General features: G+C 40.1%; 1 long non-coding RNA gene across 1 annotated transcript; it reads left to right on the forward strand.

Moving 5' to 3' along the window:
• The first annotated feature begins 21,069 nt into the window (after positions 1-21,069).
• Positions 21,070-25,220, forward strand: LOC119856148. The gene is made up of 4 exons (XR_005293178.2): positions 21,070-21,269; positions 21,509-21,653; positions 23,330-23,480; positions 24,403-25,220. It is a non-coding gene; the product is annotated as an uncharacterized LOC119856148 (long non-coding RNA).
• The last annotated feature ends 464 nt before the right edge of the window (positions 25,221-25,684 follow it).

Raw genomic sequence — 25,684 nt, forward strand, 5'->3', positions numbered from 1 at the left:
AAAGAATGACTCTTTATGCAGTGTAACTGAATATACTTTGGGTACAACCATGGCTCTGGCCACTCGTGCATGAATGGGAGTTTATATTGCTGATGGCAATATGGGGACAGGGGAGAAAAGCTCTTCAAGGCTACTATATTTCATCCCACATGATCAGGGGAGAGGAATAAGTGAAGCCTTGGCTTTGCTCCCCATCCCATGCTCCAGCCAAAATAGAAGGCTGCTTAGACTGCCTCCTACCTGTAACAAGAAGGGAACCAGTGACCAGATGGTAACTTCATGAGTTACATTCAAGTCATTGGTCTGCATAGTATGGTGCAGCCCTTTATTCCAGGCTTGTGGCAAAGCCTCAACTCAGCCTTTGTCTTTTAAAATTAAATTATAAAATTGCAAATTCCCCTGTGTGTTCCTTATGTTCTTTGTAGGGTGGTAAGGATTCATTAGTTCATGACTCTTCAGTGCTTTGAAAATGTAAAGTAGAATATAACTATTGATCATACAGGAAAGCATTATTCATGGAGCTGGTAGGAGAAACTTTGATGGAAACACATTCCGTTAGAATATGTAGCTCTCTCAATATCCAAATGCTTTGTGAAATGGAGTAGATGTCTTTGGAATTTTGTTCCAGAAGAAAACTGGGGGGAAGTTCTGACACTCTCAACATGTCCTGTTTTGATGTTTTTTAAATTATTTTCATGCTGAAATTTTTTTGTTTCCAATTTTTAGTTTATTTTATTATGTTATAATACAATTTTTTAAAAGTGGAAATCAAAACAAAGTAGTTTTTTCAGAATTTTACTTTATGGAGAATTTTTACATTTTTGGGGTGAATTCCAATTTTGAATGACGTCAAATTTTTGAAATCTTGAAATCCTTCACAAACCAAAATTTACATCCTCTGCACAGTCCTAATTATTAATGTGAGATGTTCTCTTGGAGGCAGGCTACAGTAGTCCCTTAGCCTCCAACATGGCCTCCCTCTTTCCTCTTCAGCTCCTGCTTGATACTGTTTAGGACTGACTGTGGTAATTAGAGACTTGATTCTACATTAACTTAGCAACAGTGTGCTGATGTTATGTGGGAACATTCCCCTTTGAAATGCTACAGAGCTACGCTGATATGTCATTATTTTTCAATCTGAAAAGCAGGTTGCTTTTTCACTAGGAAGGAATTGGTAAAAAAGGAGCACTTTAATACTAAGTCATGAAATGGCCTTGCATTTTGTCATGTGATGGGATCTAAAAGTCTGGATGTAAAAAAAGACAGTGTTAGTCAAAATCAATTCTGAATTAAAGTCTTTTTAAAAATGAAAAGATATAATTCGACTGAACAAAACAAAATAAACCAAAAATCCCTGATTCAAGATCAGAGGTTTTATATTGTTACAACTTCAGTGGTGCAGGGGACAAACAATTTTTGTCAGATCTGAGATTTTTCTTAAAATGCTTTGAGATCAGATTACATATCTCACACAGTCTTTTAAATTGTTTACAAAAGTGATCCATGTTTAGTTTTATAATGAATTACTTGTATTATCTGCATTCCAGTAGCATTTGTGTTCCAGAGTGTAAAGCATTTAGACTCTTTCTTCTTGTTGTTTAGAGTATTTACCATACAACTTTTTTTTTGGGTCATTTCCCCCACATACAGGTCCAGAACAACAGCTGGTGTAAATCACTAAGATCACACAGGATCTACACTGAGTTACAACAGCTAAGAGTCTGGCCTTATATTTTATATTGCCTAAAGAAATTATGTAATTGTAGAGCTAGATTGTGAAATGATGGCAGGGTAGGCATTTTGCTGGATTATTAGTGAGACAGCCTTTTTCTTGGCCAATTTGTTTTACTTGTAATTGACAGTGTTTCTCAAGTGGGACCCCCTCTATTTCTAAGGGAGGGAGCTGCTGTCCTTTCATTCTAGAATTTGCTTTAGCAGGAACTTGGATTTGTTAGTCTTCTAGGGATGCTGCAAATCAACCCCCCCACCACATACCACCCACATGTTTTAACACAGACTTTTGATTTAGAGGTGGGATTGTGGCTTGAAAGTCTTAGTGTGCCTGTGACTGGGGATACTGGTGAATTTTGCTGTAATAGGCACATAGGCCTAGGCACTACAAAAGTAAAAGTCTAAATATGTGAATAAACACCAGGGACCACATTCTCTGATCTAACTGAGCTGTGTCTAATACAAGACCAGATAAGAATGGAAAGAATGTGGCTTTGTCACTTCTTGTAGCTTTCCAAACCTGGGACTGTGTGAGTTTTGGTTTCAGAGCTGCTCTAAGTTTTGTGCCAAGGTGCCTATGGATCCAATAGCTGTGCTAACAGCTGGCAATTACTGCAGGACAGGGGGACTCTCCGGCCCCCATCCCACACAGGAGACTGGTTGAGTTGCTTGTCAGTAGCCTGAAGGGGCTGAAGCAAGGCCAAGATCCAGGTGGGCAGAGAGTATGGCTGCCTGCATGAGCAAACTTGCACAGTTATTGAAACTGTCTGCGGACTATTTCCTGTACATGGAGGGCAACATGTCCATTTTCAACAGGAAAAAGTCTAAATGAATTCTTTTGACTTTCTCATTCCATTTTGATAATGTCAAAACATTTCATTTAACTTTATCAATGTTTTTCTTTTATAGTATATTCATTTAAATGGTTATAAATATTATTTTTATATTATTTTGACATTACTGAAATATTTTGACCTTATCAAAACTAAACATTTTGGTTTTTAAACCTGGCTTTCCTGTTATGCCAATAATTTCAACTTCTCCAACTTGGAACAAAAGCAAATTTGGAAATGTCAGAATCACCCGCAAAATTGACATTCTATTTTATGACCAATTCTAATAAGTCTTTCCATTGACTTATTTTTATTACAGTAGCATCTAGAGGCCAGGCCCCTTTATGCTTGGCACTGGGCAAACTGTCTGTGGGTTTTGAAGCACCCTTCTAGTTTTTCATTGAAATCAGGAAAGATTTTCAGCAAGTGGGGGTTGTCTCACATACTCTGAAGTCTCAACTCTTACTCAAGTGATCCATACACAGAAATTATTAACGTTGCTATTCTTCCATCCTAAGTACTGCTATAACCCTCATTAACATGGTAATAGAACTCTTCACAATCTTTTAACGCATTAGGACCCCTGTGAGGTAGGGAAGTACTGTTAGCTTCTCTGTGCCTCAGTTTCCCATCTGTAACACGAGGCTAAGTGACTTGCCCAAGGTCACACAGGAAATCTGTGACAGAGCAGTGAAGTGAACCTTGATCTCCTGAGTGCCAGGTTAGTGCTCTAACCACTGGACCATTTTTTCTCTGCAAGAAACCCCCTTTTTATTGCATCTCTACAGTGTGAGCAAAATATACTGGGATGAGGTGTAAGTCCCACTAGCCCAAGCTCCATTTTGCACCAGTACAGTGTGTCTGTATGAGGGAGTCTGCACTTGTGCAACTATAATAAGAACAATGGTGAGAAGTATGTGGGGGGAAACCCCAAACATGCTTGGCATATTTAACTGTCTAAGCCCAATACATTTCTATTGCTAACTTGTCACTTTTTGTTAATTATGGTTGGGAGACACTTGTTCAGAATAGAAATGAAGCCCATTGTAACCTATTATATGAAGAAAAAAAACATTGCGGTGATCTGAAAAAAATGCCTGATAGTGGCATGAAGTGAAAGCAATTATTTACAGGGGAAAAATTTCCACTAAATGCCCCTCTCTGCTCTGAAATGTGCAGTAAGTGATTGATTCATAAGCATCTGAAATCTTGAAATCCCAGAATAATCTGATCCTTGAGAAATGTTATAGGCATTTTGGCAATCACATTTATTGCTGCTTATAATTTCTAATCAGATACAACTGGAAGCAAGAGACCCCTCTTGTTGACTGTATAGGACACCTACTGTGTCAGCTAAAGGATAGTTTACTAATCCTAAAAGGGATTCATGAAGATTGTTGATTCACACTGTGATGTGGCATCAGCCCCTCACTAGCCCATAAAGGATTAATGGAACCCTAGGGAGGCTGTGCAGGAGACAGTCAATTGGAGAGGGCTCCAAGGAGCAGCCAATCAGGGCCGGGCAGGCCGGTATAAGAAGAGCCACAGGGCAGAGCAGGTCAGTCATTCCCTGGATGGAGGGAGGAGGAGAAGGACTGGCTGCCTTGCAGGCAGAAAAGCAGCTAGCGCCTTGGACAGAGCAGTGCTGGGCAGGCTCAGGAGAGCGAGTGTGAGTTCTTGACTGATGACTGGTATACTGAGGCCCTGAGACAAGGGCAGAGAAGGTGTTGGGGCTGTGGGGAAGTGGCCCAGGGAAGTAGACTGAGTGGTTGAAGGGGATGCAGTACATGGCTGCTGTCTACAGGGTCCCTGGGCTGGGACCCAGAATAGTGGGTGGGCCTTGTTCTCCCCCCCCCATAATTGCTACTGAGGAAGTGGCTAGACCAGGGGTGGCCAGCCTGAGAAGGAGCCACAGTAATACATCAGCAGCCCCCCCCCCCCCATCAGCTTCCCCACTGCTCCTAGTGCCTTCCACCCACAGGTAGCTCCACCAATCAGTCCCTCCCTCCCTGTATGTCAGCTGTTTCATGGAGTTGCACAAGGAGGCTGGGGTGGGGGGGAAGGAGCGAGTACATGACAGGCTCAGGAGAGGGTGTGGGAAGGGGTAGAGTGGGGGCAGGGTCTGTGGCAGAGCCAGGGGTTGAGTAGTGAGCACCCCCCCAGCACATTGGAAAGTTGGTACCTGTAGCTCTAGCCTCAGAATCGGTGGCTATACAAGGAGCCACATATTAACTTCTGAGGAGCCACATGTGGCTCTGGGCTAGACAGCGGACTCCCGTTCCCCACAGAAGCGGGGAGAAATTAGTGTAATGCAGCCAGAGGGTTGTATCCTGAAGAGGATGCTGTGTTCTTTGGAACAACATGCTTCCTGGAGTAGATGTGATGGTGGCAAGATGTCACCAGATGAGGCTCACTGGTGAACAAAGCTAATTCCCAGGATTGCCAACAGGAGGCGCCACAACAGTGAGTCAAACCCCATCTCTCTCTCACCATGAAATTAACTATTTTAAAACAAACACACACATAATAACATAGGAAAGCAGGCAAAGTGAACACAAGATGTGTTGACATGCTGTAGTAATGAAAATCTATTTCAGAGGGTGCCCATATGCTTCAGCATTTCAAAAAGCACTTCCTTAATGTATTCTCACTTTTTTCAAATCCTCTGTTATCATGGATAATTTTTTATTAGGCAATTTCCACTTCAAAGGGTCTGTGTTAATTTTAGAGCTGCTCCTCCGCCCTCCCCTGTGTATCTTCCAAACAACTAATTTAAAAGCTATTTTAATACTAAAAGATAAGATGACCTATTACCACCTTATTAAAGCACTAGCAAATGAAAGAACCAAGAAGGACCAAGTTGCATTTAGTAGAATCATTAATGATCACATTCATCTCTTTTTAAAAGTACTTTCTTTTCATTTCTATTCAAAACTTTGGAAGCAATTGCATGTCTTGTTGCAATGTATTACATCATAACCACAAAATCACATAGGTGCCTACAACCCAGTTTTGGCTCCACTGCGATCCACAAAACTGGCTTCAGAGGGAGCAGGCACCTAAACTCATTTGGCATCTGCGTTTCTATCTCTGGGCACGTGCACAGCTCTCTCCCTCTAGGTATCCTGATGCCGATTTCCTAACTATGCACCAGAACAATTCACAGTGGGGGAAGATAGATATTAGTCAAGTCGCATGTGGACCTGATCTGGCAGGTGGCCTCTGAGCACATCTACTGGAGCAGACCCCATTTAAAACCTGGCAGAGGCAGCAACAGGTAGTGTTGCTGTCACCACCCACCCACCTTAGAACACTCACCTGAGCTATGGGAGATTCTGATGGGGGGGGGGAAGGTGCTCCCTCAAACTCTCCATTGGAAGCTGTTGCACTCTGGATAAATAATGAAAGTGTGATTGGAGCAGAGGGTCTGCTCCCAGTATCTCCCCCTCCCAGTTGGGTGCCCAAACCACTGGACTAGAGTCTCTCCCTCCCCCCTCCCCACCCGCAGCTAATGACTATTCCACTGTGGGTAAATACTTCAACAGAAGATTATCAGAATATCCCATAGCTCAGTGATTACAGCACTCTCCTGAGATAAGATTTCAACAGGGGGCTTTCCCTTTTGCACCTCTGGTAGGGGGGTGGGAACTGAACTGGGGTTTCCTACATCCCAAACAAAATTATAGGAGGGGCTCCATCTTCTCCTCCTCTGGCCATTTTTGCATGGAGCATGGTTCCCATTCATGGACCACTCAGGAGGCATAGGCGGCACTTCCCAACAGCCCCCAGTTTAGTCCCTATTTCCATGGGAGGGGTAGGGCTTAGCACACACCCCTCTCATCAGCATCTCCCATTGACTAGTTTAGGTGGTTTCCGTCTCAGAGTGCTAGGTTTTGTGGATCACATTCTAAGGCACCTCTTTCTCCCCATGTATTGTATAGGGAGCTTAGGCACAACTCAGGCTTTGTGGATTGCAGGGTTGTTGCTATAATTTTCTAAGTGCCTAAAAGTTTAGGCGTTGAGATGCTCAGCATTCCAACCCTAAGTCCCTTCCTGGATCTAGTTCCCAGCCTTCTTGGACACTTTTGCCAGGCTGTCTGCCTGATTCTGATTTCACTAACAGATTCTACAGCAGGTCACTCTTGTCAGTGGAACTACTCCTGCCTTAAATGGTGCACCATGGATCAGAATCTGACCCCAAAACTTCTGCTGTACCATGCAATCACTTTCTCGGTCTGTAGCCTATGACCTTCTCCCAACTCTGCTACAGGGAAAAGGACTTGCTCTTTCTCATTAAACCTGCCATAGGAGGGAGACTGGATGTGTTCAGTGCTAAGCAGAAGCTGGGATGGGGTGTAGGCTGGAAACCATTTCTGCATGTATCCCTGGATTCTGGTGCTTGGGAAAGCACATACTGCATCTTTTTTGGAAAGGTGTAATAAATGCTGCTGCTGTGTACACTTCCCTTTAAAGTCTGCCTCTGCCCCCAAGATATAGTATCATGCTCACCCTACTGCACACCTACGAGTTAGTCATATTGTTGTACAAAGATGTGCACAAGGGCAGCCTCTTAGCACTTGATGGGATTAGAAATCACTGTCTTTCTTATTTAAGGAGAAACGCAGATAAAATCCCCCTCCCATAAAGCTGCTTTTGCTTTAGTCAATATGCCTTCTGTTAATAATATTGTAGCTTCTGCCTCTTCTAACTATATTTATACTACTGAGTGTCATTTACTTGCCCTTACTATGTAACCTATTATAGCTTTCACCGTGAAGTGAGATATTTGGCAAACAAGACCTTGTCTTCACTGCTAAACAGGTACACTTTTACCTCAGGGTAACCAATATGCATCAGCTAGCCTGAGATAAAATCAGGCACTTTAAGTTTATTGTGTATAAACAGCCTTAAAACTCCTCAAGGGCTGACCTTAGCAAGCTTGTCTCAGGGTAAAACTAAAGCTCATGAGTGTTAGTTATCCCGAGGTAAAGCATGTACCTTTTTTTAGCAGTGAAGCAAAGGCAAAAGTGCACGTTTTGCTCTTAAAATGACAGTGACTCATTGTAAGGGACAAGGTAACATCATACTGCCAAGTTGGATATGCTGATGTAACTCCACTGCTAGGGATCTCAGGTACTATATAGTCTGTCTCGGGAACAGTTATGCAACTGAAAACAACTATACCAACAGAGAGCAGCTCTATCAGCTATTCAGCTCATTTCATCCAGCAATTTAAGAAGAGTATATATTTTGAAAACTCATAAATGCAATTTTTTATTTTATTAGGGCATATAAATGTAATGGTATTTTACACAGAAGAATCAATCTGTGATTCATCATGATGTTACCTTGCAGAATAAATTGTACAAAAAGCAGTGAGTGCTATAAATAGTGGGATCAGAAGAAAATATTGCTCCTCTGTAAATGCTTATAAAATGAACTCATTTTGTCAAATGAGTGAGGTTATGCAAAATCAAAAAGGGGTTGCTGTTGCTTCATCAATATGCTGATTCCAAAAGGAATGAAAGGATTAATATATATCATATATAGCTGAAGAAAAACAGAACATAACTAAGAAGTCAACATTCTTAGGAATGATCTACAAAGGAAGAGATATAAACAGGGAGAGACAAACTGGTTTTCAGATGGAAACCAGAATTCGAGGGTTCTGTTCTAGGCTTTGTCCATCAGTCACTGTGGGTAGATCACTTAGGCCAGTGGCTCTCAACCTTTCCAAACTACTGTACCCCTTTCAAGAGTCTAATTTGTCTTGTGTCCCCAAGTTTCAACTCACTTAAAAACTACTTGCTTACAAAATCAGACATAGAAATACAAAAGTGTCACAGCACACTATTACTGAAAAATGGCTTATTTTCTTTTTTACCCACTAATTTATAAAATAAATCAATTGGAATATAAATATTGTACTTACATTTTAGTGTCTAATATATAGAAAAGTATAAACAAGTCATTGTCTGTATAAAATTTTAGTTTGTACTGACTTCGCTAATGCTTTTTATGTAGCCTGTTGTATAATTAGGCAAATATCTAGATGTAGTCCCTGGAAGACCTCTGCATACCCACAAGAGTATGCAGACCCCTGGTGGAGAACCACTGACTTAGGCCAAAATATTCTAAGTGGCAAAGAATTTTTGAAAATGACTTGTATTTTTCAGTCTATGCATCTGATGAAGTGGGTTTTAGCTCATTATAGCTTATGCCCAAATTTGTTAGTCTCTAAGGTGCCACAAAGACTCCTCATTGTTTTTGCTGATACAGACTAACATGGCTACCACTCTGAAAAGTATCCAACTGAAAATCTATGGTCCAGGTCCTCCACCCACTTGAGTCTGTGTTTAGAGCAATTTAATAAAGTTACCACACAAAGCAGGGAGTAACTAAGATTAGTTAATTGATTTATATGTTGTAGCCTGCTAAACCCAGGGTTGTGAGCTCAATCCTTGAAGGAGCCATTTAGGAATCTGGGGCAAAAACTGGGGATTGGTCCTGCTTTGAGCAGGGGGTAGGACTAGATCTCCTGAGGTCCCTTCCAACCCTGATATTCCATGAAATAAAGCAATGCAGGCAATGCACTACTGAAAAAGCATGTGTGGGTATGTGTGCACACACAAACTTCCCTGTTCCACTGTAAACAATTCCCCCAGACCCTTTCAAATGCTAAATCATGGCTTCTAAACCTCAGCCACAAGGTTGGAGTGGGCCATATCAGAGCCCCTCCGTGCCATTTCTTATGCAGATTGCTCTTGCTTCTAAAATCCACTAAACCAAATATGCTTTAATTACAGTGACTTTAATAGGACCATAATAAAAATTACAACAGAAATAAAGTAACTCCTCAGATAAATCAAGTGCGCAAAGAGTGGGTTCTTTTATAAGCTACAACAGACCATTCCACTTAGTGTTTCATTTAGGTTAGTGTTTAGATTAATCTCCATCCACCTTTCCAGCTGTAGCTATATCTTAGCAGCTTGCATCGGGGTTGTGACCCTATTGGCTAGGCACTGTGGACCCACAACAAAAAGGCAGACCTTGCCCCAAAGAGCTTAGAGTAATGAGACAACAGTAGGATGCAACAAACAGAGGGGGAACATAGGCAACAGAGAGCAGATACTGATCATTAAAATAAGCAGTGGTCATAACGGCTAAGCAGCTGGCATGCTGTTGACTGTGTTGTAAGCATCATGGCAGAGAGTCTGAAGGAGGATAATTACTATTGTCATGGATTGGCAGCTGGAAAGGAACTGATTCCAATTGTGAGTTACTGAAATGGATGTAGACACAGAATACTGTATTCCTAGGCTTTTCTATGAAAAAAGCATTTACACTTTTGAACAAGACTTCTGATTTCCAAAGCAGCAGTCAGGTTTATAATTCACAAGCATAGCTCTGCTTTCATAATGCCAGAAAAAGCAGTTGGGTTTGAATACCATCTGTGAGCAGCAGCTCTCCAAAGACACAATTCCCAAAGCTACCACATGTGTGAATTTTACTCTTTAAACACATTTGTGGATGTCGCTAAATAGAATCAGTGACCTCAACCAAGTGGGCCTATGTCCAGTAAGTACCATTATTGACTCATCTGGGACTCTCCCAACATGCAAGTGGACTGTTCTAACTCCTACTATTTTTAATGGGAGTTGTACTTAGCCCAAAGAGAACCGACTCCCACCTTTCATATGTGAAAAGGATATTTGAAGAGTGATAGCTATGACAATGTGACAATGAATGTGTAAATAAGTTCTCTGAAGTTTGTTATGGGTTTTTGATTTGGGTATAACATAGCTGGCAATATAAGATCACCCTTTCTAATCCCACATCAGATATTTTACTTCAATAAGTTGTCATCTTCATCACATCTGTCCCAACAATATTAAAAAGATATTTAAGGGCCTGTTACTGATCTGTCAAAATGCACTGTATTGTGTTCTTATTTGACATAATTAGTCCCCTACATACTGTGAACCTACTGACAGATAAATGTCCAGGATGAAACTTCAACCATACACATTAGCAGTATTGCAAATGCCTCTATTCTATTATCATGGAGTGCATACTGATTTAAAGTCTTAAAATGGCTTTGCCTTTAATGACTGTTAAACATCACCTTACAAATACTAAGATAAATAACTAAAAACAGGTGGTATACTTTTATTTCTAATTTACTGTTTGTTTGTTTTTTCTCATGAATCACATAAAGATCTCATTGATGTTTCAATCATTCTTTTCTCCTACAGGAAACTTCAACCAACTGAAACAAGTAGTGTTTTATTTGTTAAAGATCTTAAATCACTAAAATACTAAGGGACTAATGTATATCTCATTGACAGAACTCTGTGCTCTTCCTTTTTCTTGAACAATGTTATCAGAAAAATTACCAGCTATAGACGTTTGTTTTTGTGCTACTTGAAACAGCCAGATTAGCAGGGGAAACTTTGTAAATTGAGGTGCATTCAGTTACACAACTTCAAGACATGGCAGTGGATCCACAGCCTAGGAAATTATCTACATTATGTTAAATTGTACTTAATGTAAATGGGATTATACTAGAAATTGAAGCTGATAACCATCAGGGACCATTTAAAAAAAATCTTTCTGCTTTGGCAACACAAGCTAGTATTTAGGAGCTTTCACTGCCTTGTATAGGTTTCCTTGCTATTACAGCCTGATAGACTTTTGGTGTTGAATTGGGTCCCAAGGGATCATTTTATCCCTAATTTTCCAGCTGCTAGCAAGTGTACCGTTTGTATGGTCTGCTGTTATGCCATTAGTCCTGTATTCATGTATATTTTGTCTCTTACCAAATAGTCATAAGAGACTTTCTTGCTTTCTTGTAACAAGAATTTGTTAGTCTCTTGAGAGTTTGTACTGGTACAACTATTACAGGTTTCCTCAAACAGAATGACCTCCCACTCCCACCTTTTCATTCCAATTCTTTACTGTAATGTTTCTCAGATGGTAGACAATGACCTCCTAGGAGGTCATAAAAGCCAATGAAGGTAAGGGCACTTCAAGCAGTGATTAATTTGTAATGAAAGAGGTGCAGGGGATCAAGCAATTTTTTTACTTTCATAAGAGGCAGAAAGTCCAGAGTTGGCAGGGCTGTGAACTGCCACACCTAGAGGTGCCAGGGCTCTGCCCTGGCACAAATTAAGCACCAGCTGCAAGGCATTAAATGTTGTTACAATTCTAAATCAAAGAAAATAAAATGACCAGCATAAGGTCAAGGTAGCTAAAACCTTCACCGTTTGTGAGGTCAAAAGTAGTGGTAGTTGTTTTATATAGGCTTATCATTGATAGGTTTTACTCTTATTTTTACAGTAAATAGAAGAGGGGCACCAAAATTTTGGAGTTCAAATGAGGGATTGTCAACTTGGTAAGGTTCAGAAACACTGGCTCATTTATTCCATTAGGTGGTTAGCCCTAGCCAGTCATGAAAGAAATAAAAATAAGTGTTCTAAATTAACACCATTTCTGGCTCTCCTAGTGCAGGGGTGGCCAACCTGTGGCTCCAGAGCCACATGCGGCTCTTCAGAGGTTACTATGGGGCTCCTTGCCTAGGTGCTGACTCTGAGGCTGGAGCTGCAGATGCCAACACTCCAATGTGCTGTGGGGTGCTCGCTGCTCAACCCCCTGCTCTGCCCCAGGTCCTGCCATCACTCCACCCTTTCCCCCAAGGTCCCTACCCCTTCCCCTGAGCCTGCTATGCCCTCCCTGCTCCCCATCACAGCCTCCTGCGCACTGAAAAACAGCTGATTGGCAGGCAGGAGCCATGGGGAGGGAGGGAGAGGTGCTGATTGGCAGGGCTGCCGGTGGGCAGGAGGCACTGGAGGCGGGTAGCAGATGGGGAGCTGCTGACGTATTACTGTGACTCTTTGGCAATGTTCCTTGGTAAATTCTGGCTCCTTCTCAGGCTCAGGTTGGCCACCCCATCCTAGTGTGTGCCAACTTGCCTGTGTCTGTCAAGTAGTTCATCATGAGCTCCTCTAGGCAATGACAGTCATCTGTTACATAATGACAATAATTCCTAACTGCACAGCCTTCAAGGCGGAGTTGCCACATGCTTGAGTTGGGTGACACATGGGATACAATTATTTTTTGCTCAGATAAAGAAGGGGAACACAGCTGAATGAGAATTGATAGTCTGTGAGACAAGAACTCAACCCTTTACAAAGGAAAAAATGCCTAGTAAGGCAAGAATACAGTTGCTACTTCAGTAGCAGTGAACAGGCTTCCATACTGCCACTGTTGGAAAGTTTAATTGCTCTATTGCACCTTAATGTTTGAATCAAAAATATAGTGTAAACTGAATGAATATAGTATGTTATGATAGACAAGCATGTTATTTACTGCAAGGGTCTATTGCATACAAACTGAATAATTCACTCCTTGTGATTCTCAGAGAAGTGGAATTAAAATCACAGAACAGCTCTCATGCAAGTACAGAATGAGACAGACATGTTGAGCTAACCAAGAAATAAATCAGTTTCCATAGTAATAACTGCTTGTTAACTCTCAGATTTGGCAATTTACAAGACTCGCATGAAACATCCTCACTATTATTCATTATTGTAATGCTGTGAGACTCAAACAGCTCAGTCAGGATTGAAGCCTTTTTGTGCTGGGTGATGTACAAATACATATGAAAACAGACATGGTCCCTGCCAAGCCAAAGAGCTTTCAATCTAACTAGATGCAATGTGTGTGATAAACAGGAAGGAAGGGGAGAGCAATGACAAAGGTAGCCATCATTGCACTTTGCAGTTACAATGTGCTATTGGTATCATGGCTTACGACATGCACTACTTGTAGGGTCAGAATATCCTTTATTATCCTCCTGCTCACACCGTTCCTCCTAACAATCAATCAATCTCCCAACCCACAAAACATCTGTAATTAAACCTACAACCAACTTAAATCTCAGCCACGGTCCATAATAATTTCTGTCAGCTTTGGCCAAACTGTGACCCAGATTAGGCTGAGTTTCAAGCAAATGTATGCTGATTTACAGTTTCAGGCCACAATCAAAAGAAAATCAAGGAGTTTCACCAATATGCGCTTATACAATATGTAATTATAACTGATGGGGTGGTTATATAAAGTTATATATATATTTTTAAATTGCCTGATTGTTTACTTGACTAATGGATCACTTGAATCTCATGAGTAAAGAATTGATATTTTACAACCTTCTACGCACTTAGCACAAACAATATCCCAAAGCTAAAATGCCCAAAACAAATGAGGACGTTAAACTCCTGATCAGAGGATATTATGACTGACACAAACTCTCAAAAGCCAGGAAATTCCACATTAAAGCCTTGATCCTTTAATTTCTCATTTGTTTGTTTGTTTCACAATGGTATGTTAAGGACAGCATGTCGGCATAACCTGGAAATACCTGGCATTGGTTGGCAGGGTTGCAGCCATAACATCAAGTAAACAATTTGTAGTAGTTAGCTGTTTTCATATGCATGCATATTTCTGCTTATCTAACTCTACTGACTGCCAAGAAAATATTAAATTTAAAAAGTTCCCATCTTTCACCACAGGCTCAGATTGTTCAAGCCTGTTTTGTGGGCAGCCTATTAATTTATTCCCCCAATTGTGTGACAGCACTTGGCTGTCTTTCCCCATCATTGTGAGCCAGCTTCTCTTCTTCTAGACTCTGTATTTGATTAAACATTGGCACGTTTCACCTTTTGGTAGTGCTGGCATGGATGAAGGCCAGTATACAATGGTTGCCATTAAAATGTAATTTACCCACAGTGATCAACACATTAAATATTAGTGTGGTAACTGAGATTAAACACTGATTGTTTTGAATGGTAACCAAGGTGCATAGACCAGATTTTCAAATTTAGCTGTAGAAATTATATGCCAGTCAGTTTCTATTTGTGGTTATAACTCTTTAGGAGCAATATTAGGAAATACCCTGGCTGATTGTGGATTAATATGGACAAACAGGAGTTCTGTGCTCAGAAAGACATGCTGCCATTCCCTGCAGCGCTTTTATCAATTAACATGTTCCAGCCAAAAATCTCCTGTTAAAACTTGCACTCAACAAGTTCAATACAATTGTACCTTCTGCCTTATTTTTCATGGCTCTTGTCTTCACACTCATGCAAAATTTGTGTGATGGAGTGGTTCTTTCCTATGCAGATTGTATTTTAATTCTCCATAAAACTGACATTCTCGATGTTCTGTCCTCTTCAAAATCTCATCACTCGACTTCTCACATGGTTAGTGCAGCATCTGTTACATAGCAGTGCTAGGCTGAATTACCTAGCCTACATAGATCTATCTTCATTAGTCCAGGGTGCGTATCATGGGTACACATAAGTGTACTACCATACATTCCTGTAGCTTGTTGTGTTATGATTTAGAAGCCCATAAAATGGAAAATCAAAGTAAACCACCCGTTTTGCCCCCTCTCCCCCAAAAGCACTTTTGAGAACTGATTACTACACTGATTATCCTGGCAACCTTAATCTTCCAAGACATGTGAGTCTATTAAATTTACTACTATATAGCATTGTTGTATTTATTACTGGGGAACATCTTTCTTTCACTTCACATAAGTAAGGTTTATGATGAAGCTGAGAACTAGAGCAGATCAAAAATTTTCAAGTAATTTTTCATTGGAAAATACAACAATCAAAACAAACATAACATAGGAATGTGACTTCTGATGAAATTTTATGGAGGTGGGGAGTCTAAATTCAATGTTTCAATATTGAAACATTTTGTTAAAGTAAACTTTTTTGTTTAGACTTTATGGTTACAAGTAATTGTTTACTTATTATATTAAACTATTTTCAGTATTCTATAATATATAAATTATAACATTGACATTATCAAAACATAATGTTTTGATAGTTCCAATTTTAATTTTGGGGGGGATTTCCATACTGCTGGAAATTCTGGCATTTCAAAATCTACTTTTGATCCAAGTTCTTGTTTCTGAACTCTACCAAACTCTACCAGCTCTACCAAAACACAGGCTGTCACTAAATGCAATGTGCCTAATAAATTACAATATTATGGGCCATATCCTCAGATGGTGTAAATCAGTGGAGCTTTTCCAATTCATTCCATCTGAGAATACAGCCCAATTTAGAAATACAGGAAATAAATTCCTTAATCTTATACTTAAAATGCCCCTGTAGATGCTGTCTATAATGCATCAGTTAAAAAAAACCTTCCGATTTAAACACAGAAAAGCAAATAAAATTGAAGATAATGTTGACTCACCCTTTGTCACCTCTGTCATCTACTTTTGCAGATTTTTTTTTTTTGCTACCATGCATAATTTCGTTTTTGTTCCACTTCCCTACTTGTCCCCTTAGTTTAGGTATCTACAATATGCAGTACTTTGATTGTCATCACTAGATCACAGGGTAAAAAGACATTGTGTTGTGTAAATATTTTACCACTATTTACATTTTCTGTTTTTACTTATTTTTCTCAAATTCCTGGGTTTTACAAAAGCTATTATTCAGTTTTTACTGCCTTTCACCTGAATTTTGGACCACAAAAGTACATGAACATACTGATTATGTTAGAATATTTAATTCATTACATTAACTAGATGCATTTATTTTAATATATTAGTCTAAGTATGAGCGTTAGGCTGACTCTTAAAATAAGACAAGGTAGTGGAAGATATGCATACGTGTGCATATGTGTACGTACTGTTCATGAAAAAAAACCACAACATTCAACCGTTATTACATTGAATAACTTTCTTTTCTCTTTGTTGCTTTTTTTGTCCTCCCATCCCCACATTAATATTAACCCTGATAGTTGCACAAAAAACAATGAAGTTCATGTTTTGCACATAATGACTTTTTTCACCCATTTTTAATTTAAATTGATAAATTCCTGGGAAATTTTAAACAAAATACAAATCGAAAATGAAGGGCCTTTCCAATATTTTACTAGAATGGTGGGAAAGAAAAGTCTCATTTTGATAGACATATTAAGATTATGCAGGTAATTAACATGCAAATTTTCTTTTTCAGGTATTCATATGACTCAATATTTAGTGGTATCAGCCTTTACACTATTCTAGTAAGGGATCAGGGAGAAGCCTATCTTAAGCTGAAAAGCTATTACAGTTAAGACTCTTTTCTATATGGAATTTCCTTCATAAGATGTAAAGATGTATTAGCATTTTAATAGTTACCGGGATCACGGTATAATGTGTGCTAATTAAAATATTCAATTGATTGAAATAATGATTTAGTAAAATAAAATATGTAGAGAAAGAGGAAAAGTATCAGTGCATCTTATTAGTCACAAAAAGGAAGTACTATTTACTCTAAAGCCAGTTAAGGCACAATTAAGTGGTACAGGAAACAAAGTAAGAAATTAACCCGAGGGGGTGGGGGGTATGCAGAGGGAGGAAGGAAAGGATCAGGGGAGATTTTAATTCTGATTTTCAAGTATTAAAGCAGAAAATATGTACACTATTTATATAGATCTTGTGGTTTAAATCTGCTGTTGGGTTTTGGCTAATCTTAAACATGCAGAGAGGGATGGTGGCATACTAGATTTATATTATACAGACAGTAACTACTTTGCATCTGAATCTTGGGTTGAACACAGTGAAAAGTTAAAAATTAAGTTTAACTTATAACCAAGGAGTCATGATGTATCTTCTCATTAGTACAGACTTCTCTGCAGCAATACATTTGTAGTCTGCACAGCGCAGCAAAATTGTGTGAAGATCAGTGCATCAGTACATGGTCAGAGTTTGATTTTGTTTTTTAATGAATAAATGGACTTCCAATTTGCAACCTATTTAGGAACTTTTAAATCACCCATCATGATAGCAATTCCTTGGTAAACTAAATCTGCAAAGTGATGTTGGCTAGGATATATTTAAATTATTATACATGTATATCTTTTTTCTTTTCCCCCTTCTCTGGTTTATTGGGGGCAACAAAGTCATTTGTGGTGAAAACAAACAGTCATTGGGCCAGGGAAAGAGTGAAAATGACTGTATAGCCTGGTGGTTAGGGTACACGCCTAAGATAAGTTTCAGAGTAGCAGCCATGTTAGTCTGTATTCGCAAAAAGAAAAGGAGTACTTGTGGCACCTTAGAGACTAACAAATTTATTAGAGCATAAGCTTTCGTGAGCTACAGCTCACTTCATCGGACGCATTCGGTGGAAAATACAGTGGGGAGATTTATATATACACACACACAGAGAACATGAAACAATGGGTTTTATCATACACACTGTAAGGAGAGTGATCACTTAAGATGAGCCATCATCATGTCACCATGAAAGGTTTTTCTCCTTCCCACCCCCCTCCTGCTGGTGATGGCTCGTCTTAAGTGATCACTCTCCTTACAGTGTGTATGATAAACCCCATTGTTACATGTTCTCTGTGTGTGTGTGTATATATAAATCTCCCCACTGTATTTTCCACCGAATGCATCCGATGAAGTGAGCTGTAGCTCACGAAAGCTTATGCTCAAATAAATTTGTTAGTCTCTAAGGTGCCACAAGTACTCCTTTTCTTTTTACCTAAGATAAGGGATACTCAAGTCCCTGCTCCAGTTACTATGAAGTATACCAAGGGGAATAGATTCAACAGGAGAGGCTGAGACCCACAGCAGAAGATTCCATTGCTCAATGAGCTCTCTTGCAATATTCAGGACTGAAGTTCAAGTACTTCTCCAGATCAGGGGGAGAGAGGAGAACTGAACCTGGGTCACCCACATCCCAGGAGGGCAGTGGCACCAGTACAGCCAGTGCTGGGTGACTAATTGGGGTGGGGCTGGTTTGTTTTTTTTTGTTTTTTGTTTTTTTTGGTTTAGTGGCTGAACTGGAAAAAAAAAAAGTGATGTTTTGACCCTAAATGACTTTTTTTCCCTAACAGTGGCAGTATGGTAGCCTGTGTTTGCAGTCTGCAGAACCTAAATTTGGGGGAGCTAGAAATGTAGCTGAATCTCAGCTGTCATTTTTAAAAAAGTAGTAATTTTCTAGTCCTTTTCATGTAATAGAACACAAGGCTCAAAGCTTGTCATGATCTTTTCTTAAAGCTCTCAAGTTATTCACGGTCCTCTCATAGCCACCAGAATGATTTTTGCTGATCAGATCATATTTTTAGGGGACGTTCCATCCTCACTACCACTGATGGCACCAGGGATGCTACAGACTCATTAGTAGCCATTCATCTGCATCTGAGTCAATTCCTCTGCTGAGCTGCAAGTGTGAACTCTGGTCATTATGAAGGGCAGTTCAATAGCAAGAGGCAGCAAGATCTAGTGGACTACGGGATTTAGGGCCAGATTAACAAGGGAGATTTAGGCTTCCACTGCAGAACCAAACTTTGATACCCTGCCACCAAGTTTTATTCACAAGCCTGAGTTAGGCACTTAGGGTCCCTATACGATGTTTGGGAAGAGTTAGGTGCATAAAACGGGATTTGCAGAAGCCAGAAAGCTGAGTGGGGAACTGCCTAAACTAGTCCACTGAAAATGCCAAGGAGGGAGCTGTGGCCTAAATCCTCCTCCACAAAGGGTGTTAAGTGCCTAAGTCCAACCTGGAGGGAGAAGCTTCCCTCCATTCAGGATTCACAGTTGTGAACCCTCTCCTGAAAGACCCCAGAATACCCTGTAGCCCAGTAGTTGGAGCATTCACTTGGGAATGGGAGATCTGGGTCAAGTCCTTGCCCCACCTCAGGCAGAGTGGGGCGTCAGATTCCAAGGACAGATGGGACCGTTGTGATGAGAGGGATTTGGACATAGGTCTCCCACATCTGAGGTGAGTGCTCTAGCTCTAGGCTATTGGACACAAGGGAGAAACCACCTCCTTCTCTGGCTGGTAGACATGCTCAGCAGCTGCCTCAGAGCACCTCCGCTGCCTCAGGCCCTGCAGACAAGATAGGTGGGGGACAGTCCCTCTGAGGCTTAGATATGCGTTTGGCATCAGGCTGCTTGGTGGTATCAGAATTGAGGTGACTGTACACATGCCCATCAGCAGAAATGTAAGCATCTTGGGGAATTCCCCAGTGAAATGTAGCTGCCTACAGGGGTAGGTGGCAGCTAAACAGAGCTTTTGAGAATCTAAAGCTTGGACTTAAAGTGATTTAAATCCCACTTGTGACTCTAGGACTAGTTCATTACACTAAGGGCTAAACTCTGGCACTATTTCCATCTCTGTGCTTTGTTGAATTACGCATAGCAAAATTTTCAGCCACTAGTGCCTAAATGTAAGAAGCTGAATTCAGAGTTTGAGCACCTGAGCCTGTTTACGTCTTCTGGGATTTGTGTACCTCTGAAATGCTCCCTACTGTGGACTTTGGCTTAGAGGTACAACTGAGACTGAACATAGCAATGGAAAATATAGCAATGTGGCTTCCACTATGTCCCTTGGAAGACTATTCCAGACATTAATAATCTTAATTCAGTGAGGCACAAGGGCCCAAAGCTGTGTACTGTCGTGTGTATTTAAAGCAAAGTGCCAGATTCTGCTCTGTTACATTGTTGTCTTTCCAGAGGAAATTCATTGGAATCCCTCCGGGATTCCTCTGGTGTAACAGAGAATAGAATCTGTCCCAAATTCTTAAATCAGTTTCTAAAAAAAAGTTGTTATTCCAAGATTGGCATTTCCTGCCATTATGTTACTCTAGCCTTCCATTGTATTTTGGGGTAAGGAATTTTCAGAGGCAAAACTCTTTCTGGACTTAAGTTTGTGTGGTGAGTGTATCCATAAAGTAAACATCTTGGATCACGCATCTATTTTTGTCTCTCCTTTTTATTGCAGGCATGTCACCTCACTGATGGTGTTGCAATCCCTGTGAGGCAGTATAGTGACAGTGTTAAGATGGTTTCAAAGTCCCTGTGATGAATTCAGTATCAATAGGATTTATTTCAGGATCAATTTTGTTTCTGGCTTGAGCAAGACCATACTAGGGCACAGTACTCTGCAGTTCAGTAACACAAGATGACACCAGTTGCTGAGTGTTTGGGGGGTCAGCTCCCTATTTTGTGTTGGTCAGTTTCTGGAGCACACAATTCCTTGAATTCACTTGCTTTTTTCAGCTTCTTTAGGTGCTCTTTAAATGTCTAATGTAACTCCAGAGTACACTGGATGTTCATAGTGCTCAAAGATCCCCTGATATCAGGAGTTTTTGCTTGGTCTGATGGTGGTGTTTCAGGTAAAAGATGAACACTTCTGTCTTGCCAGGGTTGAAACTCAGGGACCAAGTAAAATAGTATTTTTCCAAATACAGTGAGCCAGTTAAAATTAGCTTGATGTCCTCAAATCTTTCTGAGTGGATGGTGATGGAAAGATAATCTAAATAAATGAATCTTCACATGTTGGGGAATTCTTGTTTGTAATCTATGTAGGTGTTAAACAGCCAGGGTGACTGCACTGAACCTGGGGGCAATCCATTCTGTTGTGTATGCCATTGACTTTTCTGACCACTCATCTTGACAAATGTCATTTTCAAGCAGGCAAGAGATGACCTGGACCATATTGGCAAGAATTTTGAGAAATAGAAATATCAGTAGAAGAGCATGATGGCTTCACAGTATCATAAGTAACTGACGGATCAACAAACACGTTCCCTGTAATTTTGCAGATTTTGAAGCCACCTTCAATGTACGGTACTGAGTTAGGTTTGCAACTTGGACACAACATGAACATGCTGAGGAGAAACCAGGTTGGTGATCAGTCAGCTGCCTTCCAGTATTTGCGATATTCTACACATTAGCATCTGTTTATATAATGTTGAGCTGCTCATTGTGGACTTTGCAGTCTCTGAGGAGTGAGCAAAGTTTCCACGTCACTTGTTTCATTTTGCACTTTTTGTTTTGTGGGCTGGTTTCCCATTTAGGATGAGCTGGTATGCAACCTGGGTTGGAAAGACTGTGGTGATAAGCTTTTGTTGTTATCCATCAGGTTCAGCTTGCAAATGAGGGCCAGGCTTTCTTCCTTTAGTGGCATGTTTGTTTCAACAAGCTTCCTCCCACGGTCACGCTGTTCCTTTCCAACCTCTCATAAGCATTTCCTCAAGACTGGTGGTTTCTTCACCAAAGGGATCGAGGTAAAACATTCATGAATATCTTTTATATGGTTAGCTTGTCTGTTCTGAAAGTTCAAGTATATATAGTGTCTGACATCCTCTTGGGATGTCCTTTTGAACTGTCTTAACACCAGAGACAAATTTTCCATAATGTTTATCAGAGTAATATTACAGAAGGATTCATCCATTCAAAGGTAAAGCCTTCCAAGTCAGCCCTTCTGAAGGTAAATGTTGGCAGACATTTGTTTTCCTGAGTTGTATGGCAGCCTCAATTGTCCCTTGCACTGGTCTATGCTGCAGTCTTGGGATCTCTGCCATAACCTCCCTCTGAAGTTGACTGTGTTTTCAGAGGTGATGGAGGCTAGCTCATGATTATACTCATTTTTCAAAGCTGAGGTTATATATGGGAATGAGTTTACACAATAGCAGGCAAATCTTTCTCCCAGCACCCACCCCAACCAGCTAGGCTAAATGCTGGAGAGATACAAGTGGTTGGAGAGGGGGTGAAAACAAAGCAATCTTCCCCCTCACTCTGTGGAGTGAATTCCTGAGGCTGCAGTAGCTCCCCTTTGAATCTAACATGTCCATTTCCTGGGGTGGAGAAGGGAGGCATGGCACTATCTGTATAGCAGAGGGTTGCCCCACCTCCAGCATGCAGGGACTTTATGCCACATACTGTGTGCGCACCACCTACACAGTTCCCCCAAAAATGTTTCCTCCAAGCAGCAGAACCAGAGAAATTCTGCTGCACAGGAAGACTCTCCACAGGAGCCTGGTGCAGAAATTGGCCCCAGGTACAGAAAGATAACTGACCTGTCCAAAATGATGCATGTAATAGCGCAGAGAAGAGAAAATGCCAAACTATGATGAATTTAAAACACCACAAAAGAGGTCAAATATTTAGCTTTACAAAGCTCCTGGGAGTTCAAGAACGCAGAGCCAAGAAGAGTCTTTGTATGTGAATAGTAAATGAAGCTACAGTGTGAGGATTCTTCCTTGTGCAGGAACTCCATATCACAGGCTTTAGTTACTCAGGTTTTGTGCTGGGACCCCCATTTGCCTCTCAGAGAATCCTAAAACAGAGGGAAGTTTGCATAGTTATTACTAAGTCATAAAGCATAAGAGCACAAGAGAAGCAAAATTGACATTGTTCTGAATACATCTTTGGGTTCTTTCCTTGCACTGTAAGATGGCTTTATGGGAACATTAAGGATTCAATCTCTGCTACACACCAGCATCTAGGTTATGTGGTCAAAATTCAACTCCCCATTCAAACATATTTAAGTAGTTTTTATATGGCTTAAATTTCTCCCAAAAGATGAATTAGAGCATAGATTTTAGAAAAAGATCTAATCTCGTTTTAAAGACTCCAAGTACTTGTGAGTCCACCACCTCTGTTGGTGAGCTATTCCAATGCTTTATGACCCTATGAAACTGCATCTTATTTCCAGGGTGAATTTATCCAGCCTCAGCTTCCAGACACTGGATCCTATTATACCTTTGTCACAAGATTGAAACCCTCCATCCCTGCACTATTAGATATTTTTTCCATATGTAAATACCTCTACACGTGACCAGGTCACCTCAGCCTACTCTTGGATAAACTGAATAGATTGAGCTCCTTAAGTCTTACATTGTAAAGTTTGTTTTCCAGTCCCTGGATAATTTTTGTGGCCCTTCTTTGAACTCTCTCTCAGGTATTTCCACATCCTTCTTGAAGTGTGGACACCATCACCCCTTTCTCTCTTATTGTGGACTCAATACAAATCTCTTTTACAAGGGTCAGTCTTGATGGACACGAACTTCATCCCAAGAGCAAAATTCTCCTCTCAGATAACTGATATAAAGGTGAGTTTGAAGAAAGTAGAGAGAAGAGAACTTTGGAGTTGAGATCTATCAGAGCTGAGAAAAGAACTTTTCCCTGAAGTACAAGTCTCTAATTTGACAATTGCATATACATGCAACAAGCAGATATGAAATATTTATATTCTGAAGGTCAAAGGCACTTATAAGACTTCATCTATAAAACTGTGTACAGTGCTGGTAACCCATGTTCAAGAAAGATTAATTCAAACTGGAAAAGGTACAGAGAAGGGCTACTGGGATGATTGGGGAATGGAGGGCCTATCTGACAAGAGGAGACAAACAGTTTTTGGCTTGTTTAGCCTAGCCTAGCCTAGCCTAGCCTAGCCTAGCCTAGCCTAGCAAAAAGCAGCCTGAGAGGGGATGTGTGACATTCCCAGAATACAATCTGGACTGCTGAACAATTGTGTCCCTTCAACTCTCCAATTGGGGTGCCTTTTACATTACTTTGCTGTGAGAACAACCACTCATAATCTGTCTACATGCAGCCTCTAGCATGCACAATCACTCCCACGTGAGTTATGAGTGCTTCTAGCCAGTCACTCTTGAATTATATTGCAGAGTGACACCAGCAAATTCAGTCACAGACCTTCTCCCCAAGAATGTATATCTTGTATTGCCCAGCTTCTGTGCAGTACCAGCTCATAGAAAAATCTGTTATTTCATTAATAGAAAATGATATGCACAAACCCTGTTATCCCAAATGGAGGCTCCCAAAGACTTCAATCCAAACACACAGGCTTAGATAAACAAGTTTATTAACTACAGAAAAAGATTAAGTGATTACAAGTAATAAAGCATAAGTCAGAATTGGTTACAAAGAAATAAAATGTAAAATGCAAACTAATACCTCACTTAACAAGCTAAGTGAATTTAAAGTAAAAGGTTTCTCACCATATCTTTACAGCAGTCTGCCTGGATTCCTTCGCCCCAGGACCACTTCCCCAGTTCAATGATGCTTCTTTTGTCTTTCAAATGTTGATGCCATGAGTAGAGATGAGGGGAGAGAGGAAATTGTGTCCTCTGTTCCTCATTTTTATCTTTTCCTCCTCTTTGAGAATCATCTCCTGGGATTCAGGAGACAGCCAGTCTGTTTGCCAACATGTAAATTTCTTGCTCACTCCCAGCTGAAGTGACTGCTCAGGATAACAGTGAAAATGATTATATATAAAGTATAAAAACTGAAAATACTAACTTTTTTTTCATTAATCTCATTTGGTTATAGTCTGATCTGTTTTTATAATCTCAAAATATTCAGACCAGTGTGATTCTTTTTTTTAAAAACTGATGATCACTTTTAGGCCCAGATTTTTAGACACTAATGCACTCAGTGTTGCAATGCCTAACTGATTCAGGAACCTAAATCTCATTTTCAAAAGGGATTTAGGCACTTAGGAGCCAAAATCCCATCAACTGTCTGGTTGTACAATACTAACAATACGCTAATAATTCAGACCATATATTTGCCAGCCCGTTATTAGCATATATTTGTAATGAAAGTGACTTTAAAACATTATTGATATAGTATTTCACTGCAATAAAACTACAGAATGTTCATTTTATTTTAATGAGTCTGTGAAACTGTAGCATAGCATAGCTTAGTGGGTTACAATTTCCTATTGATGATTCTAACTACTAATGGTCTCATACAATGATGCACTGGCACATAGATACAATTTAAAAAGTGGTATTAAGCTTGCTAAATGACTATATGGATAGCTACTATCAGTCTAACTGGCAAGCAACAAATTCAGGTTTTTTTTTTTTTTTAGAGCATGCCCACACACTAAATTAATTCTTTCAGTACCCTGTGATTCCTACTAATTTTAAAAGAAAGGGCAACTGTAATCACTTGTCTTGCTTGTTGAATTAGGTGTAATTACTAAAATCAAGGAAATTTTTTCTCTCAACTCTGACAACTGTTAACTACTAAATTTATAACTATTATTTTAACCATAGTACAACTTATTTAGGAATTGTTGCATCCACTAAATGCAGTTATAAGGATGAACACACAAACTAATCCATATAATTTACCGTTTAACTGTGGGGGGTGCTATATAATTGAAGACAAATCCTGGTTTCTGTTTTCCTTCTCACTTGAATCAATGAAAAAAAATTTACTGGTCCCTAAAGCTTTTTCTGATGAATTTTATAAATAAAATATTAGCAGTTCAGTTGAACACTCT

This window comes from Dermochelys coriacea, chromosome 5 (genome assembly GCF_009764565.3).
Source record: "Dermochelys coriacea isolate rDerCor1 chromosome 5, rDerCor1.pri.v4, whole genome shotgun sequence".
Lineage (NCBI taxonomy): Eukaryota > Metazoa > Chordata > Testudines > Dermochelyidae > Dermochelys > Dermochelys coriacea.